This window comes from Mastigoproctus giganteus, chromosome 11 (assembly GCF_048544385.1).
Source record: "Mastigoproctus giganteus isolate SK-2022 chromosome 11, ASM4854438v1, whole genome shotgun sequence".
Taxonomy (NCBI): Eukaryota; Metazoa; Arthropoda; class Arachnida; order Uropygi; family Thelyphonidae; genus Mastigoproctus; species Mastigoproctus giganteus.
In genome coordinates, this window is record NC_143585.1 from 62,207,182 (window position 1) to 62,228,315 (window position 21,134).

The following is a 21,134-nucleotide window of genomic DNA, read 5'->3' on the forward strand; positions in this document are numbered from 1 at the left end:
GTACAGAAATTTAAATCACTGAATTCCCTTTTAAGCGTGCTGCGTTGATTGCGACACTGATATGAGGCTTCTTTAAAGAGACTCCTTGAAATTCCTAAGGGTTTAATAATAAAGTAACGCATCTAAATGTCACGTTTCCTCATATCTTTTCTAACATTTCACTTATAAAGTCAGTTTTAATAAATTAGAATTTTTAATTTTGTTAATGCATTGATAGTGATATGGAATTTTACTCTTCCATGTCACGACCCCTTCTCCTATTACCATGTGCACCAGTTTCAAATTGTCTGCCAGAGCTCATACTGAGTTTCTAACTGTGCATCCTTTCTCAAAGTATTATTTTACATAAGTTAGGTTACAGTTGCAGAATATTAAGCAATCCGGTTTGGGAATTACCAGGGTAGCGGTGACCAATAAAACTTGATTTGATATTTGTGTCTTTAACTTATATAAAATATACAACAATAACATAATGAGATCATCTATATTAAACTGATTTAAATAATAATTTACATAAAATACTAATTTGAGATGCTCTATAAGTCATTAACAGTTTAAATTAATAAATAATTTAAGTGATTAAACTAGGAAATTCAGTAATGAGAAGTACAAGAAAAATATTAAATTCAGACAATTCTATCTTTAATCAGCATTCCTAGTGCTATCTCCTAGTGTGTCCAAAGAGTTGTCTTTCAGCGATATTCTGTTACTAGATAATGCACGTCACTGAGTGAGAAGAGTCTTAATGTATAGTGTATAGTGTGTTTAGGGTCTAACGGTACCAGGGGTTTCCCCCATCTCCGCGTAATATACATTGTGGTGTTATACAGAACACTGTAGAGGCCAGAGGTTTAAAAGTGTGTGGATATTGTGGCGTGTAATGTTTTGTACCGTTGTTCATCTGGTCTTTTAGCCGTTGGGTCTCAAATGAGGCCCACCGTTGCCCACACTATACCTCGTAGAGGCAGACCAGGTACACCAGTATTTTAGAAATTTACTATTTACTCTGGCAGGTCCTGCCACCTAATTTCCTGAGATTTCGGTGGCTAGGACCTAAAAAAAAAAAAAAAAAAAAAATGGAGGGCGGGGAGAAACGCTAGAAAAATGGGTCAGGCCGAGATATAAGTTATACGGGTTAGAGTTCTTTTTTTTTTTTTTTTTTTTAAATTTTAGTGTGGGGCTTGTGTAGTTTTGGCAAAGGTCAAACGCTAGTCGCAAGATAGCTAGAGAGGGAAGGGAGACTGAAGACTGGGGGGTGAAAGACAGAAATATAGGATCAATAGTGAAGATAACCCCAAAAGTCGGCGGGGCAGGCCTATGCCTCACCAGGTGAAGATAGGGGATGGCAGGGGGGCTACAGAGTAACCATTCCCTGCCAAGGGAAGGGAAAGAAAGTGAACCAAGTGAGGGTACCCGGTTCAGATCGCCTAATGTTTCGGCAGCAAACTGCACTTTGTCAGGTCTTCGTATGCCATTCCTGGGACATGTTGTCCCGTCCGTGTGAGTGGTCAAGTTCAGATAATGACTCCAGTTTAAGCCAGTGGTCAGATCCAGGTTAAGTTAATGATTAGTTTTTCAGATTGTAGCTGTTAGGTTTTTGTTTGGTTGACACATCTAAAGATCTTTATTATGGATGACGAGTGGTTAGTTTGTGGGAAAATTCCTGCTAAGGTTGTGGGTATGTTCTTCTTCTAGTGAAAAGATCCTGCACAAACTGCGTTAAGGCTTTATAGTTGTCCTCGTTCTCCAGGAGATATTGTTCTTGGTTTATTGGCGAGAAACGTATTCTAGTTATTAAGAGGCAGCGGGGGTCTTCGTATAGTTGGCAGTGGTGCATGAGGTGCTCCCACGTCTCTGGCTGTCCACAGTGGCAGAGAGGGGTGTCACTCAATCCGAAACTGGAGAGTTTTGCTCTTATTGCTCCATGTCCCGTGAGCAGGTAAGATGTCAGCAGTCCCGGTGAAAACCAGTTTGGGCTTTTGGGAAACACTAGTTGATTATCCGGTATGAATCTTCGGGTGACTTCCCCTTTTGTCGAAGTCGTCCAGCGGGTTTGCCAGGCCTGCTGTAGGTGGGTGAGAAGGCGTTTTTTTTTCGAGTTTAAGATCGTTTGCCGGATCAGTTGTGTAGTCTAGGCAGGTGATTGCTTTGTCTTTGGACAGTTGATAAAGCAACCCACAGCGGACGATCTCCAGGTCCAGGGGGAGAGCGCGCAAGAGGACCTGGAGGGCGTGGGTGCTTACAGTACAGCAGGCTCTCGAGATTGTCAGTAGGACTGAACATTGAATTGTCTCTAGCTTCCTTTTATTTACTGCTGTTACCGCCTTGTGGAACCAGACTCCTGATGCGTATGTTATTGCTGGTAAGAAGACTGTCTTATAGAAGAGGGCTAGGGTCCTCTTCTTAAGCCCCCAGTCGCGACGAGTGACTCTAGCTATTAGTGCGGAGTATTTTTTGATTTTGCTTCGGAGGTAAGTAAGATGGGGTGTGAATGACAGATTTTTATCCAGCAGAATACCAAGATATTTAAGTTCGGTGGAAAGCTTAATTGTTGTTTCCTGAATCTTTATCTGGGGAGGCCTTCTGATATTGAGAGAACCTTTAAGTAGGATGGAGCAGGTTTTTGTTGGGGATATCTTTAAGTGGTTTTCGGTGGCCCAGTCTTGTAGGATATTTATAGCACGGTTTGCAGAGATCTCAAGTTGAGTTCTTGAGTCTGCCGCCAGAATCAGGATCAGGTCATCCGCATAGGCCTGCGATCTCACATTACCAAGGTCGAGGTTTAGAAAGCTGTCAAACACCACGTTCCAGAGAAGTGGGCCAAGTACTGAGCCTTGTGGGCATCCTCTATAGATTGGTCGTGTGACTGAACAGTACGGAGCACTGACGGTTACTGTTCTGTTTGCAAGATAGGTTTTTATATAATTGTACAAATTAGCTGGTAGTTTTGCTTTCCGGAGTCTGCGGAGGACGCTTGGCCACCAGAGGGAGTCAAACGCCCCGGCAAAATCCACTGAAATGACAAGGAAGTATTTATGGCTGGTAGTGGTAGCTGCTTTGACGATATTCTCTAAGGCGTCCACCGTGGAGCAACCCCTTCTAAAGCCGTATTGGTTGTCAGAGTGAAGGCCAGCCTTGGAGTAATGAATTTGTATTCTATTGCTTAGAAGATGTTCTAGGAGTTTGCTTAGTATGGATAGAAGAGCGATGGGCCGGTATGACTCCGGAAGGTCTTGTGGTTTTGTCGGATTCTTGAGAATAAGCCTTAATTTTGCAGATCTCCATACTGCTGGGAAATGGCCTGCTTCAACGCAATGTTGAAGAGGTTTAGGATCTCATTTGGGATGGTTTCAACAGCCTTCTTTACGATCTCGGGCTCCAGCATATCATCTGGAGATTTCTTGTTTTTTATTTTTGCTGCAGCGGTGTCCAGTTCTTCCTTAGTGAAGCTATCCACGAGGGCTCGCCTGAGAGACCGACTATCTCAGCCACACTGTGGAAAAAGTCCATAAAAATTCTTTGCTTCATTGATGGGATTCGAAGCCAAACCTTTCCACCCGTTTGAAGAGGATGGCGATTATAGCCACTGTTACCAACGATAGCGTACCGAATACTCAGTATCTTATAAGAAAACATGACAGGCAATTGCTAGCGTATTCGAGGGTGCATACTATTATTTAGAATGCCGTTTTGCGCCAAAGAACTAACGCTGTAAGGCATCAGTGTATTCTATCTATTTAAACAGTGTGTATTCTATGGTTGGCTTGCCTATTTTGCAGAATCAAAAATCCCATTTCCGTGGTGAAAAACTGTACAACCTTTGCCCAAAAAAGATGAATTTGGCCATGGTGTGAAAATATCCTAAAATTTCCTTCTTTACAGAAATCGAACCCAGTCGTTTTTCACGCAATGTGGAAGGACGCGGTTGAACAATGTACTGTCTGCTTATGTGTCCTTCTCAAAACAGCTGCTTTTAGAGTACTTTCGCCTATATCGATATACACAGATATCGCGAAATAGTGATCAAACTTCACATTAGTGAATTTGGATCAAAAATGTAGCTTGAGCACCTTATTCTCAAGATGTATATAACAGCATGGTTTTTCAGCACATGGTTGTGCTGAAAAAACCATGACATAATGAAATTCTGCGTTTGTCAAACCATAAGTTTACACTTCAGAGAAAGGTGTAAATTTTTTTAGGCCTCGACAATATGTTTAAATAGGAAAAATAGGAATATTAAGACGGTACTACCCTACTTAACATTCCCGACTTACACTAAAAGGATAGAATTCAATAGATACCCAGTTCCTGGACAACGCGACGTTGTCACCCCTCTCGCTAATGAATGAATCCACCGCTTGGCAGGTATATTTAGGTACAATGCATCACTGCATTCACGTAGACGGTAATTCGATGTAGTATGGATAAACGTCGTGAGTTAACTGACTTTGAAAGAGGAACGATAATGAGTGCCCGACGCATAGGTCACTCAGATTGTGGAGGTGGTAAAGTGTAAAGTGTGTAAAGTGTGTTTAGGGTCTAATGACACCAGGGTTACCCCCATCTCCGTGTAGTCTACATTGTCACGTGTTACAGAACACTGTAAAGGCCAGAGATTTAAAAGTGTATGGATATTGTTGGATGTAGTGTCGTGTACCGTTGTTCATCTGGCTATTTAGCCGCTGGACCCCTACTGAGGCCCAACGTTGCCCACACTTAGTCCCGTGGAGGCAAGCCAGGTACACCAGTATTTTTAAATAAGTACTCTGGCAGGTCCTGCCACCTAATTTCCTGGGATTTCAGTGCTAGGACCAAAAAAAAAAAAAAAAGGTGGGGGGTGCGCTAGAGGTTGGGTCAGGCCAAGGAGTTTTAAGTTATACAGTGTGGAATTTAGAATTTTGGGTGTAGGGCTAGGATAATTTTGACATGGGATGAACGCTAGTTGGAAAGCTAGAGGGGGTGGGGAGACTAAAGGCTGGGGGGTGAGAGACAGAAGTATAGGGTCGATAGAGTAGATGACCCCAAAATCAGTGAGGCAGGCCCATGCCACACCAGAAGGAAAGAGGGGGTGGCGGGGAGGAGACAAGGGGATCTTCACCTCCTCCTGGCCAGGACAGGAGGTGGTACAGAAATTGCACAATTTCCATTCAACAGTATCAAGAGTGTATTGGGAGTACGCCATTTCCGGAATAACATCTCATCGTGGACAGCGCTGTAGGCGGAGAAAGGTAGTGGATGAACGTGGTCGTCGACGTCTGTCTCACATTGTTTCAGCCAACCGGAGAGCGACAGTGTCACAAATCACCGCCGACTTCAACGAGGGAGGTGCCAGAAACGCCTCCACCAAAACCATCAGGCAATAATTAGCCGCAATTAGTTATGGGAGCCGCCGACCCACCAGGGTCCCATTGCTAACACCACAACACAGGACTCTACGCCTCAACTGGACGAAAGAACATCGAACATCGGTACTGGACCTTGGATGATTGGAGACGGGCCCGATGAGTCCCGTTTCCAGTTATTTCCAGCGGACGGGAGGAAATGCAGGAAGCTATGCACCCGTCATGTCAACAAGGAACTGTTCAGGCAGGCGGATGGTCGGTAATGGTATGAGATGTGTTCAACTGGCACACTTTGGGACCTCTGGTACGTCTCCCATCTCTGAACGGTCGCCGACCGGGCTAGCCGGGTGGGTAAATTGCTTGCCTGGCAACCCAAAGGTCGCGGGTTCGAATCCCGTCTCGGGCTTGGATCAGAGTAGAAAATGCAACAACCTTGGGAGGTGCAATATGGCCATAGAAGCCGATGCGCCAACAACTAACAAAAAAAAAAAAAAAGACTGAACGTTCCAAGTTACGTGTCCTTCCTTGCAGACCATCTGCATCCCTTCATGGTCATCGTGCACCCACAGGGCAATGGACTCTTTCAGCAGGACAATCCACAGAGCCGTGGTGACTAGAACATGTTTCGAAGAGCATCCTGCAGATTTTACCACCATGGAACAGCCTCCCCATTCAACGGACATGAACCCTGTGGAGCATCTTTGGGATGCTGTGGAAAGGGCCGTTCGAGCTTTGGATCCTCCACCAGGAATGCGACGGAATTATGGACAGCGGTGCAGCAAGAATGGATGAAAATACTTGTGAAACGCTTTCGTGAACTAGTGGACTCAAGCCTCGCCGTGTGACTGCCCTTATCCGGGCGAAAGGTGGGGCTACCCTTTACTAGATAGGTAGCCCATGATTTCTGTTCACTCAGTGTATTTTCAAATATATGTCTTTTTGCATTAAATCAATTCTGTCAGCTGGCGCACTTTGAAAGGTATTTGCGTGTTAAACGCAAAGCAATTAAGACTTTGAGATGTCAGTATACTGTGTTGTGTATGCAATTGCCTGTATTCTTCGATCTTCCATCGTGGTCATTCCAGAGCAGCCCTCGAATCCACAGCACAGCGAGTACTCAACCATATCTCTACTTGGACAACAATCAACAAATTGCAAATTAACCCTGCCAAAACTAAGATGATGGTGTGTAAAAACAAACTCGACTTACGAAGGTCCCCCAAGTCCAAATTAATGGAACCCAGCTAATCTTCGTAGAACAGACAAAAGTCCTGGGAGTAGTAATAGACGCCTTCTTTCTTCCCTCATCTACAGCATCTGAGTTCCAAGACCAAAAAGTTCTCTGCCGCAATTATAAGGAATTCAAAAAGTGAGTGGGGACTCTCAAAAAGAACCGTTCTTTATCATAAATCTGTATTTTTCCCAATAGTAACCTATGCTGCCGGGGCCTGGTTTCACAGAGTACCCATCATTAAGATGAAGGTAAAGCTAAACTCTATACAAAGAGCTATGTTACTAGAGACCCATCAAATCTGCCGTACAGTTTCTACAGCAGCTCTCCAAGTTATAGCAAGCACCCTCCCTCTCGTCCTTTATGCAATCTACAAGGGGCTCTGCTATCGAATTAAAAAAGGTATTCCGGCAACGATTCTGGATATAGAACTCTCACTAACTACGGATATAAAGCGGGAGAAATCTCAATGTCTCAATAAACTCTTCAATGTATGGCAGACCAGATGGGATACTTCTACTGTAGGGGTGGTAACTCGGAGTTTTCTTCTGGAGGTAACCTTTGCAACCACTAAAAAGAACGCCCGATGGTTCTCTCTCGGCCTCGAATCTTCCTTTCTCATTACCGGACACGGTTCTCTAAATGAGAAATTGCATACATTGGGACTCATTGCGGACAAAGTGAAAGTTGGAAACACTTGCTTCTGGAGTGTGAACATTACCACGACACCAGAATAAGATTCAGAACTTCCCCCAGCAGATCTGCATCAACTGATATGTACCCAGAACAACCTCGAAGCCTTCCAGACCTTCGCAGCTGAGGTATTTGCCTGGAGGAGGACAGTGATCTCCAATCACCGACGTGGAAATCCCGACCATTAACAATGCCACTGCCAACTGAAAGTCACTACTTCTACTGATTGTTACTTCAGTGTATTTTTTTTCCCTCTAACCTGCGTTCTGCACTGGTTCCGGGGCTTGCCCTGGAACTAGGAGTAGCCTTGGCTCACCTTTTCTTCTTTTTCGCTCTGTCCCGTGCGGGATAGAAAACCACTCTCTCATCCCCCCCCCCCTCTCTCTCTTTCTTTGCTGGTACCCCGACTTACCTCTTCCTCTTCACTGTAGCCGGGGTGTGGGATTAAATTTGTTTATTATTTTTTTTTATTTTATTATTATTTATTTATCTTTTTCCTTTTTTCTTTTTACTCGCGCTCTGTTCTGGGACTTGCGCTATCAGTGGTGCCAGACAGCTTTTTTTTTCATCATGGGGAATTTTTTTTATTTATTTATTATTATTATTATTATTTTATTTATGTTTTTTTTTCACCACAGGGAATTTATTTTTTTATTTTTATTTTTTTCTTTCACCACCGGGAATTTTTTTATTATTATTATTCATTTTATTTTATTATTATTTTTTTTTGCACCAGGGAAATTTTTTTCCCCTCTCTAGAGTGGGCGCCCAGAGAAATCTGGCCCACCTTTTGGCAACATCAAGTGGGTCAGAGTCTTGTATCGAGACAATGCGTGCTCCATGGGACTGGCCCACCTTCCCGTGGTGTGAACGAGTACCCAGAATCATCTGTCCAGGTGATTGATGCTTCTGGGTAGCCTAGTTGGCCAGACACAACAACAGAGCACACACACAAAGGCGGAGATGAACTCACGTTCTAGGAGCCTCTTACAAAAACACATGTTCACATGTATTCTTCGATCGGTTTGCTAGACAGAAAACTCGAGTTTCTGGGAGAAAAAATAAATAATAAAAAACCATAGAACCACTCCAGACCGACTAGCAACCACGCTGTGAAAGGAAAAAGCTCGTTAAAATTTCTCGCTTCCTTGATGGGATTCGAACTGAGGCCTTTTCCAGGCGGTTGGTGAAGGGAGTATTTATTTTATACACTGTTCTATATCAAGGACCCTTTTGCAGGTTTTGTTGCACTACTTTTAATTAAATAACACATCTCAAAAGAGAAGTAGCTGCTATTTAAAAAGTAAATTTCATTGACAGTTGTTTAGATAGTGTATTAAATAGTCCAGAAATTTGAATAGAAACAAATTATGAATATTAGTAAGAGACGAAAGTACCCTTCCTTCCTTCCTTCCTTGTCTTCCTAATATTCATAATTTGTTTCTTTCACTGTTCCAATACCTATTGCCGAATTGTACAATTTCAATGTCAGTGCTTCCGGTTTAGATGAAAATTAAAATCACACAATGAATGAGAAGTTTTCCTATGCTGACCATTTTCAATGTTCAAATATTACAAGGAATCTGCAAGTGAGAATAATAGCACTTTATTAGATTTAAATTGTACATTACAATCGGAACAGCTGTTTAATGAATAATAATTTTTGTCCTGTAATCTTATTCTGTAAGTGATGAAAGAGCTATGCTAAATTAATTCACAGGCCATTTGTCTGTAAAACTCTGGAGAGAACCTTGAAAATTTGCAAGAATAAAAGAGCCACAGAAATGTACAAAACAAATAATAAATAACATTGAAATAGTAACATCTTACAGTCTTTTGCTAATGTTCCTTTATATTAAAATCTACTGTCTTTGGCCGATAACCAAAATAGGGTTCTTTGATTCCCTGATACTCGAAGGGTCTTGGATCGGGAGGAGGACATTGTTCTGGTGAGTGTCGGCAGCTTTCTAACCCTAGTGCCTTGATGTAACCGTAGCCTCGTTCATAAGCTTGGCCTGGTTTTTTGCTTCCGTAAGTGACTCCATGTCCATAAGTGAAATACTTCCATGGACCTCTTCCGAACCTGTTTGGTGGGTCGAATATCTCTCGTTTCTCGTACTGGACGAAATAGAGTGGCATTTTGTTATCTGTAGCTGTTGTGTATTGACCACTCCAGTCCAGTAAGGTAGCCCAGATAATCTGAAAGATAAAAGAAATTATCATGATACAGCCGGAACAGCAGCAGCAGCAGCACAAACGGTTACACCTTATATGTCAATATTTTTATGCGTTACTAGAGATTACGTATTTATTTTTAAAGAAAATATTTTAAAATAAACACTTTCTTTCCTCGCAGTGTTTCAGAGAGAGAAAGAGAGAGAGAGAGAGAGACTCAGTATTGTCAGATACAGAGGGATTTATCTTTAAATGAAACATTGTTACCAGTATTAGAAATAAAGAAATACTAATCCTATATTAAATTACCACTACACACAAGTCTTGATGAATGTACTGGAACACGGTTCCGATCTTTTTAGGTCCAACCCCATCAATAATTAATTTAAATATTATGATTACCGGCATTTGAAACGTCTTTATCTGGATTCGTACTGCATTATCATCTCCTCTATATGATACAGAATATTTAAATAAAACTGAAGAATCTCTGAAGGGAGGGCGGGTACCCAGTACATTCCTGCGTTCCGCAGTAGATAATTTAAAAATTATGGAAAAAGCTAATTTAATACGCTCTTCTGATCCCATGTTATCTCCTGCAATATAAACAGAAATTTTATTATTATTGTTTTAATCGTATGTGGGCCCTTGAAATTTACTATGCGCTCATCCCTGTGCAAATTTCACTAAACAGAATAAAAGTATTTCGCTGAGATTGGATCAGTCAAATTTCTTGTGTATCACCAATTGTAGTTGTATTTAAAAAAGATAGATGGCGCCACGTTTCGTTGTGGATTTGCATATTTCCAAATTTTAATTTCAATTTGTGTATGAGGATTAATTCTCCCTCTCTCTTTTTTTTATTTTAGTATTGTGACAACTTATAAAAATACCAACTCTTAAGAATTGAATGAGATCCATACTACTAAATATATTGGTGGTATTACCGAATAAGTGATTTTGAATAATTATTTAGATAGCAAATTGCATCGCCACTATTATAAGGTTAATAAATACTGTAGATTTATTTGACATTAATTATATAGGAAGAATATAAGGAAGAATTATAAGGAAGAATACCCTGCACTCAATTATGGTGGCTTGCCGTAGCTTAGTGACTAATGCAGCAGTAGAGTAGATCACGCGTTTAAGTTGACTGTCGTCAGAGCTGAATCTAGCGCTACGCTCGTGAATTTAATAATAAACTCATCCGATGTTGCGAATACAAAGTGTTTCTAAATAACATTTTTATTAATTTCTAAATTTTTCATTATGTAATTTTTCCGTTTTTTTTTAAATATATTTATAGTACATTTTGGACATAGTTCAGAAAACCCACGCCGCGTTGGGAGACACTGTTATTTAGTGTAGCGGAAGTGCCATGCGTCTGGAACAACTCCAATGCAGTCGGACCTAGGGCCACATCTTATCCTGTTGGAAGGAGCTATCACTAGGACAGAGTCCTGCCAATGAAGCCCACGAAATGGATATTGTATGTGAGACCTTGTGACCTCTGGTACCTGTGAACCAACAAAATAAATGCACTGCCATAACACTTCGCCCCTTGACTTCTAATACATGCTCACTTATAAAGCATAATATGGATGCATGGCTTTATATTGCTACACACTGCAGATAACTCTTTTCACTCCTCCGCCGCACAACTCCGATGATCCTTGGCCTATTGCAGGTGTTTCTTTCTGTTGCTCTTAGGTAGTAGTAATGTCTATTCAGATACTGTAGTGATGTATATGTACAGTACTGTGCTGTAGTAACAGCAGTGATGCGTCTTCGGCTACTGTAGCTTAGACGGAATACTGTTACGTTGAGATTGTTGCTGCTATAGTCCAGTTGTATTAAGATGCTGTTTGGGTCAACAAAACCGGAATAATCCTGACCCCCTCCCCCCAGTCTAATGCATAAAATGTGTGGTATCGGCCACACATTTTATGCCTTGCATTTCGCACTGACTGGATATTTTTTCCTACAATGAGAAATTCCTGATACAAGTTAAATACTGCCGTGTCAACACGACATGGTGATGGCAGCCTTGACGGTGATGCTTGCATCCACTTTTCAGACTCCAGTCATCGTTTCGCACTCAAAATCAAAAACATTTTTCCTTTTATTTTATTTTATTACTTTATTTAATTATTTATCTTTTTTTTGTCAATTTAATTTTTTTATTTGTTTCTATTTATTACTTTTATTATTCTTATTTTTTAATTGTATTCCCCCCCCCCCCCATTTTTTTCCCTTTGCTGGTTCCACCGGTTTTGGGCTCCCAGTGGTACGGGATCTGCTGGCATCCACTGGAATTGATTTTTCCTCCAGTGGATACGGGATTCTTACCTTGTCACTTTCGTTCGACAGTATGTGTATTGTTGTGACCCGCCTCCTCGTGGCGTGGAGGGGTACTAGGGATATCTGTCCACCTAGCTACTAGGGAGCTAAGTGGCCAGATACGACAGAACAAGACATACTACTATACTCATATCTGGCCATTTTACAGAGTTCTGTATTCATCACAGTGTACCATGACGGAGTTGAACTAACGTTTAGGTACCACCTACATAAGATACAACACATGTCCACCTTCTCAAGTTCAACCTTATAAAGAGCCACAGATGCCCGACATTGGCATTTAACAGTGTCAGTTGTATATTTTCGATTTCATTTCCTTGCGAGTGAAGCTCCTAATAATCCACAGTGTAAATTTATCATATATAAAATATACCCCGTGACCACCAAATATGGAGGTTGCGGAAAGGTCAGGGAATGACCACCGCATATCCCCGGAGCAATATGGCTTTAGTTGCTAATGCTCCTAAAAAAACGAAATAATAAATATAAAATATACTGTTAAAATATCATTAGCATAACGTCTTATGCCCCACTAGTGTCATTTCTATTATTTAAGTCGCTACTAACAGAATATGTCTGTTTATACATTATATAAACAATAGTTATAATGTTGGCTATTAAGTGCGAATGAAATACGGTAGTAAAATCATAAGGCCTTTCAGGCGAGAGGCCTAATATATCGACCACTGGACATGCAAGGTCAAATGATATTTTCAATCCAGTAATGCTGAATAATACATTGACAAAAAAAAAAAAAACTGTCACATTAGGACCACCCAAGAACTATTTTATCTGCCCACGTGTGTCCTTTAGTCAATTTGCCTGTTTTGCTGGACGAAAAACCCGAGTTTTCAGGGGGATGGGGACCGTGCTATCTACACCATTATTTCAACCACGGAGGAGGGGGAAAAATCCATAAGAGTTAATGTGATGATAAGCAGGTACAGCTGCCTTTGAATTAGCCATCTACAAATATCACAACTAATTTTTTACTCATACATATCTGTCCCATTATTTGCGCATTTTAAGGGCCATATCTGATTTTTTTTTTTTTTTTTTTCCATTTAGATTTCCAAACAAACAGCATTGTTCTAAAAGAAGAATACTTTTCTAGCCAAAATACTCATCCCACTCAGTCACAGATGAGTGTTCGTTGTTCCATTCTTTAACACCTGCTTAGTTTGGTAATGTTCCATAAACACAACTATGGAAGGTTCCGGTTATTCCACCGCTTACACGTGGTACACTGATTTCTTATACAGCCTATCCTACATTTATGGTAATAATGAAGAAATGAAAAAATGTTTCTTAACTTCTTTCATTTTCCAATTTAAACATTACTGGTAAGCTGTTAAAAGTAAACTTTTAAATAAATAAAAGAAATTTTCTGTTTATATTCCGGGACGAGCACACTGTCAGAAACAGCACCGTATTTAGCAGTCACGGCTTGAACCCCGGTGACTCAAGGCACGTGTACTTGTCCCGGAGTATAAACAGAAAATTTATTTTATTTTATTTATTTAAAAGCTAAATTTTAAATTTTAAGAGCTTGCCAATAACGTTTAAATTGGAAAATGAAAGAAGTTAGGAAATATTTTTTGACTTCTTCATTATTGCCATAAATGTTGGATAGGCTGCATAAGAAATCAGTGGGGTACATTCTTCTTTCTATTTCCTTTCAGAGTAGCACGTGTAAGCGGTGGAATAGCCGGAACCTTTCCATATTTGTGATATACCTACCAAATCTGTAGCGAGCAGGATTTCCTCCCCCGAAAAATCCATCAAGGTATAGTAATTTTCTGTTTCACGGGTCATTACATTTCACTTGAATATATTAGTCAAAATCTAAAGTTGTTTCATTCTTTTTAAGTATAATGTGCATGCAAACCGTGTAAAAGTTTGTGTAATATTGAAATTTGCAACGATTTTGAGATAATTTAAAACTATCAATAGAAATATCTTCTGTATGAATCTGAAAGCATTAGCATTGGTCATTTGAGCTAATAGGTTTGCTCTACGCGGATCACGTATCAGAGTTTCTTACAAAATTCCCTGCGACTCTCTAACCAAAATCTGGTACTGATTTTCACACCAAGAAATTCTGATTTTTAATGTATAAACAGATCAATTGATCTATAGAACAGGCGCAATTTAAGGCATAATACACTGACGCACAGCCATAACTCGTTTACAAACAACCGAAAGTGATAATGACATTGAGCTTCCCTCCACGTCATTATGAGTGCACTGATTGATCCTGTTGGGGAAACGAACAATTTATGCATAATAATTATGTACTAAAATTAATAATAGTTTAAATATTAGTTCATTAGGCTAAAATAAATATTAATTCGAAGCGGACGTGACATGCGATCTTAATGATTGGTCAAACAGTCCTCATGCCTATCAAACAGTCAGTAAATGAACTGGATTGGTTTGTAGACTTAATCGCTAAAACCTAAACTTAAGATAACCTACTATCTCGGAGTAGATTATGAAGTGCACTTACCAGGCAAAACATCAGAATATGCTGCATTGTATTCATCAGGCTGCGTCCCTTTGTGTTGTTCGAGGATGGGCACTAGCAAGTTCTGGCTGCTTCACATATAGTTTTCTTCCACTCAGTCTTTCTGTTCTGCCACCCAATCGCTCTTCCTCCCCCCTATTGGCAAGGCCTTTTAATTGGGCCTTCAACCAGTCGGATACTTCGGTGCGACTGACCAGTCTCACGTTAGCACGAGTAGACCTACTTTATCGCCGCTGAAGAATGATTATCAGTACTGAGTGTTGATGCTTGCGTAAAGAATACTCTCTCTCTCTCTCTCTCTCTATCATTTCTTATATCTCTGTCGTAATGCTTGGCTGAAACTATTAACCGTGCTGAGAATACAAGAAGCTTATTGTTTGACTGAGGATCTGAAACCTCTCACGTTCTATGTTTCTTTTTCCTTCCGCCCCAATACCTTGCGTCCATTTTACTACATCTATTTTTATAATGTCGCTACGAACTACTAACCATTCGCAATGATTTAATCCAGAATATATGAATGTAATATCAGTAATCTTAATTATATTTGGTTGGTAAGTTCTCAATGCATAAATGGATTCATAAATATTGATACTGCATGTAAAAAAGAAAAGAAAAATCGAATTTGTTTTTCCGTAAACTCTTGTTCGACTTCATATCGTCACACCTCCACCTAACCCTAAATTTTCTTGCCTTGCTGTGAATAAGGTTAATGTTATTACCAATCACTGCTACTGCCCTCATTACCTGAATTGAGCGATTACTTCATAATAGGCGAAATCGTTACGTACAATCTGTTGACAATTTTATTTGAGTCGGTAGCTATTGTGTAGTTGAAGGAAACTTACGAATGCTTTCGTGATTAGCTTCAATCAGGGTAAGCAAATATGCAGAAAAACACTCTAGCAACATCAGAAAGTATACACTAAGTATGTAAGTTAACAGTGAAACGCCTCTAATAATACACATTACACGAATTCCTACTGCGATTGAATTGCTTATTCAATCGCAGTAGGAATTCTTTTTTTTTTTTTTTTTTTTATTTTCATTGTATTTGTTTACGTATATGTTCACTTGTGAACCACTTTTCCTGTAGACCCAATGTCATGCTAGCATATCATTTTAATAATCGCTGCCGCTCTGATTATATGATAATTTGTTATAAATAAGGGTTTTGATTTCTTAACGTTAATTGTGAATAATAATAATGGCAGCTTTTTATTATTATTATTTTTAATTTTAATAGTTATTAAACACAAATTAATTAGACATCAGTTTAGTTTTCTAAGGTGGTACTTGTATGGTAAAAATGCAAACAATACATTAAAAATTAAATGTTAAAGTAGAAAGAAAAACAAGAGCACGGTTTCCCAGTTCGCACTAACGCTATAGAAGTAAATGCGTAGTGAGTAACTTCAAGTAAATGCCCGTTTATACTCTGCACGGCTGAGGTCTGAAGAGTTTACAACTTCATTGTAACTGTTTTCATTGCAGCTGACATAACAGCGCAGCACCTAACAACCGACTGTGCACTTTTTGTGTTTCAATCTCGCAATGTGCGAAGTTGCGTCCGCGCACGTTACCCCAGGACCATTGCCTGATCCCTCTCTCTCTCGTTTTCGCTGAATTATAGACTAGAGGTGTCAAACTCAGAGGGACTTGCGGTCAGCACTAGCACGCCTCAGGACCAAGCGCACTTGTGATTCAAAAATAACATAATTTATTCTTTTTATCAGCATAATTTTGTGATGAAGGCCTTTTGTTGAAAAAGGTTTCTGCTGCACATTTACTTCTTGCACTCTTTGTAGGGCAGATTACAGGGTTGTTGTCAAATGTAGGTGACTATTAGGTTAAATATCATATAGATCATAATAAGTTGGTTGTTTTAGAGTTGTAAAACTATCAACAACTTTGGTCGAAGTGCGTTAGTTCATATCGTATGTTACTTCATATAAAAAATAAATCTTTATTTGTTATGCCATAAATTAAAAAAATAAAAGTAGTACATCGGTAAGAGACAAATTCCCTTGACGATAGTAGATGCAAGTAAATTTACATATACTAAATTAGATAATGAATAGTTGTAATAAAAATGTATGTTGGTTAATGAAAGTTAATGTAAGAGTGCAGTAGGCAAACATCTCCTAACAGTTTTGGCGGTTATTGTACAAAGAAGAACAACAGTTTAACAACACAACCAATGAAATCGTGATACTTACACTATAGAAATCAGAATTAATCATACTCATTATTAAACTAAAAATAACAAACTTAAAATATTAATACACACAAATAATTCTCATAATTCACGTGAGTGACACTGCGTCTCACTGACCCATACGCGACCTACAAGACGACATCAAAACCTTGACCTTCTATTCCATAACCTGGACAATCTCACTCGGTTTTTAAGTTCGTATCGGATCATCTTCCAATTGTCTTTGATTGCGAAAACCTTTGCTGTCCCCAACAACTTGAACAATATAACCATAAAGATACTCAACTGAGGATCTTCTCAATAAAGGATATAAAACCACATATCATCCTACAAAGATTAAGATCTATAGACTGGAATCAAATCGTCGCAAGCTACCCTGACCGAACGCTCACCAATTTAGCTAACTTATTAAAAGAAATCGCCAGTGAAGGGGCTTCCATATCCGTCCGCCTGTCCTCCAGGACCAAGAACTGGTTCACCAGTGAGCTAAATGCGCCTTCATGAAACAGAAACTATACCGGAAATGGAAAAAGTCGCGAGACCCACACCCATTACCAGCTCTGTAAAAAACACCGAACACATTTCCTACGCATACGGAAAACAGCACAGAATGATTGAATAACCTTTAGAATGAAACTAGGGAAAAGAATCTACACCAACAAGAACCAACGGTTCCCCGTGATGACCGACTCTTCCTCGAGTGGATCAAGTCACTCGAAACCAAACCCCTGCCTGTCCCCATCCCCTTAATACAGGTCCACCATCAAACCAAACACCACTGGATAAAATAGCCATCTCCAAAAATCGCCTGATTGAAGTCATCAACAGTCTTCCTAACAAGTCCACCACCAGCCTTGATGGATTCCCTGTTTTTGTGATCAAATTATGCAGCACATACATCATCGACCTTCTGTTTGATGCATACTGCTTGGTCCTTGAGGTTGTCACAGACATTCTCTCAGATATGCCAGACAAGCTGCACTTGCTACCTGGGAGTCTAAGACGCTGATGGAACTGATATTCGGATGACACTCAAGTCAAGTGGACCCAATTTCGGCGAAGTCCGGACGGTCTGTGACAGCCAAATCCTCTGCTTGCACCTTCACGATGGTGGGACTGTTAGTAATCCTGGGTATAAACCTCTATGCACTAGCACACGGTGGGTGACCACCCAGGTGTGAACCAACGTAAGCAGGGGTCGAGGTGTGGTGCCCACACCACATGGAGGAATGCTGCCCATCTGTGTTATCAGGCAGTACTAGGTGGTAGATGATTCTCATCAACCGGTGCAATACCACCACTTTGCTTATCGGAGGCTTGAAGTGGTAGAACCCAATGTTAGTCTTCAGAGCTAGGTTCCGGTCAATCCTTCCCCATTTCTTCCATCATGCAGTATGGATGACTTTTAAGGTTATATGAACATCGTGGCGAGACCCAATCTTCCTTACATTTCGAGGGTACAGCTCTAAAACGGTATTCGCAGGCCGATCGCTAGTTAGTACACCGGACCGAACCTATTGGTAACTCTCTAGGAGGCTTCCGGATCAGCTAGTGTATAATCTTGCAACCTCTACTCTGCCAGATAGTGACTGGAGGGAGTCCGAGTAGTGTGTATGTGGGAGGCATTGTTGAGGCCACGTTATGCCAAGGATCTGGGTATATTCTTACCACGTGTACGTCATATCTAAAAATTTCATTACTTCATGCAGCATGTCCCACCCACACTTTCTTACTATTGAATACACCATGAATTGTCAAACTAATAGAATAAGCTTATCTGCGAAAAGATCTAAACCTCCCAAACACTCCCTAATTCATTTCACAAATATGTGTGGTCTCAATTCTAATCTCAACGATGTCCATTTCCACTTGCAGTCTGCCAAACCCCATGTATTTTTTTCTGACAGAATCTCAGTTACCGGTTGAGTCAACTACTGCTCATCTGAGTTGCCCAAATTATTCGCTGTATGATTCCTTTCGCCTCAAGGTGGTACTTTTGCATATGTCCGTTCCGATATTCCCTGTCAGAGACTCGGTAATTTGGTATCTCCTCTTTTCGATATTCTCTGGCTTAAAATCTCTCTACCTCATTGTGTCAAATTCATCTGTCACCGTTCCAGGTCAATTCCAATATTCAATAAGCCTTTAATTGACTCTAGCGCCATGACTGGTATAAACTGATTTGTCATCCTCAATCTATTGACTTTCATTCTCAGGGATTTCGTGCCTCTTAGCTGGTGGCAGGTGTTGGCATGTGTTTTAGGTAACAGTAGCCTGAGCGAACGACACCTCGGTTTACTTCCTATAGCAGGCATTAGCTGTCAGCCTTTCAAGGTCAATTCCAAAATTCAATAAGCCTTAATTGACTCTGGCGCCATGACTGTTATAACTGATTTGTCATCCTCAATCTATTGACTTTCATTCTCAGGGATTTCGTGCCTCTTAGCTTGTGGCAGGATGTGCCACTCACACAGCTGCCAGAAGCATTGTGTTATTACCCCAGTCATCATCATTACTGATGTATCAGTAGTTTACAATATCTGGTAAAGGCTACTGTTAAAATTGCTCAGCAAGCTGCATGGTCCTGCACCAGTGGATGGGGGGGGGGGGGTAGATGCTGCTTATTTGTCCGCTTTAGTAGCCGGGATTCCATAGTATATATTCTTCTAATATGGATGAAGTGGCCGACACTCAAAATTCGGAGCCATACAGTATGGCTGTGTGCGATGCTTACTTATCTTGGAGTTGTTGTGGTTTTTTTTTCACGTGAAAGTGGTGCTATTTGATTGCCCAGAGTAAATAGTCCATCCTTTTTATAATGCATGTCAATGTGCAACGTAAAGTGAGTTGGTGAAAAATGTTATTCTCAGGTCTCCGTGAATTTTGACAATTAGGATAGGTATGCCGTTAGTAGATGAGTAGATTAGTTATTCAGGGAGTACATCATAAAATCTTCTATGAATTTAGGGAAAGCCAGATTTCTCTAAATACATAAATCTAGAAGCTGATAATGTATCCACTTACACAACGCACTATTGGTCAAAGACAGTCGAATGGTCGTCAGTATCTTAATACAGTAAACTCTTTAAAATCCGCACCCTGTGGGATTGAGAGGTGCCGGATTTTAGAAACGTATACCTAATGGTTGAAAAGTTTTAGTAAGCACAAACAATGGATCTTATTTACATCTGTAAACATTTATGATGAGTTCCCCTTGTGGAACTCCTGTATGAAGTGGACGTTGAAGACTTGAGTGTCTCTATACAGATACATGGTCTGCGCGGGTAATACAGTGTTATAATTACTGTTCGTCCACACCGGGAGAAAAAGGCTCTGGTCCGAATCCATCCCGTCAATAGCGGGAGGAACTTTTATGAGCTCTTTTTCACTCCGTGGCTGAGTTAGTCGGTCTCAGGTGTTAACAGCAAGGTTTTTCCTCTTCGGAAAGGGGAAGGAAAAACCTTTGAGTTTTTCGTCCAGCAAAAAAGGCGAATCGATCAGAGAACACATGCAATTTATGGACATATTACACATGGGCAGATGAGTTGTTCTCGAGTGACCCTAATATGATAGTTTTTTTTTTAATTCATATACATGGACCTACAAGTTAGTAGCGACTGCAGCAAATTAATTATGTGCAGTGAGCTTTATCATGTATTATATCTATACAAGAATACGTTTATGGCCAATTTGCATGTTTCGAAAATCATCCGAGAATTCCGAAAATCCTTCCATCCATCAAATAACCGTAGGTTCAGTTGAAGAGGCCTCAGGAATTCCTTCAGTCTCCAACCGGATTAGAACAGAGACCTATTCAAACTGATAAATACATCATACAGGCGAATACATCATTTGTCACCGGGTTACCATAATCGGAAAAGTTCTATGTTAATGCTTCGTTCTTGACAGCTCCATTTAGAAAGCATGATTTCCACACAAAATCATTCCTCGTAATATCCAATTCACCGGGTATGGGGGTACATAATTCGAAATTTACTGTTTCCGGGTGTTCTGCGTAGTACCTTATTGTTCTACAACAGAATTAAAATATATCATAAGCCGACTGGGTTCGGCTCTGGCGATGATTTTAACCGACCATCTATATGTAATATTTTTTTGTCAATTAAGTAGTCGTGCAATTTGGTCTTCCGCATAGATTTAAAAAAATTTAATTAAATGAATAAAAAAAAACTCCATTTAAAATTCATTAATGAATTTTAAATGAACGTTTTAGTGATTTTATGTTTTTAATAAAACTGCTAAAAACAAAATAAACGAATAATACTGAATTTTTTGTTTTGTATAATTTACAAGAACGAAACAGTACAATTTTAATTCCTTTTTTAATTTGTACAAATAGTTGTGTTAAGATAATGCGTATAATTGTGTTAAGACTTTTGGTTGAATAAATTATAACGCATTTTATTTCCTTCTTTTTAAAATGAGTTAACTGTGACCCACAATAAATAAACTTTTGTTTATTCCTTAAAGGTAAAAAAAAAAATTAAACTAAAAAAAAAATGTTTCTTAACATTCTGACGCGTGCACATTTTTGTCATCACTCTACAAAATATCCACTTT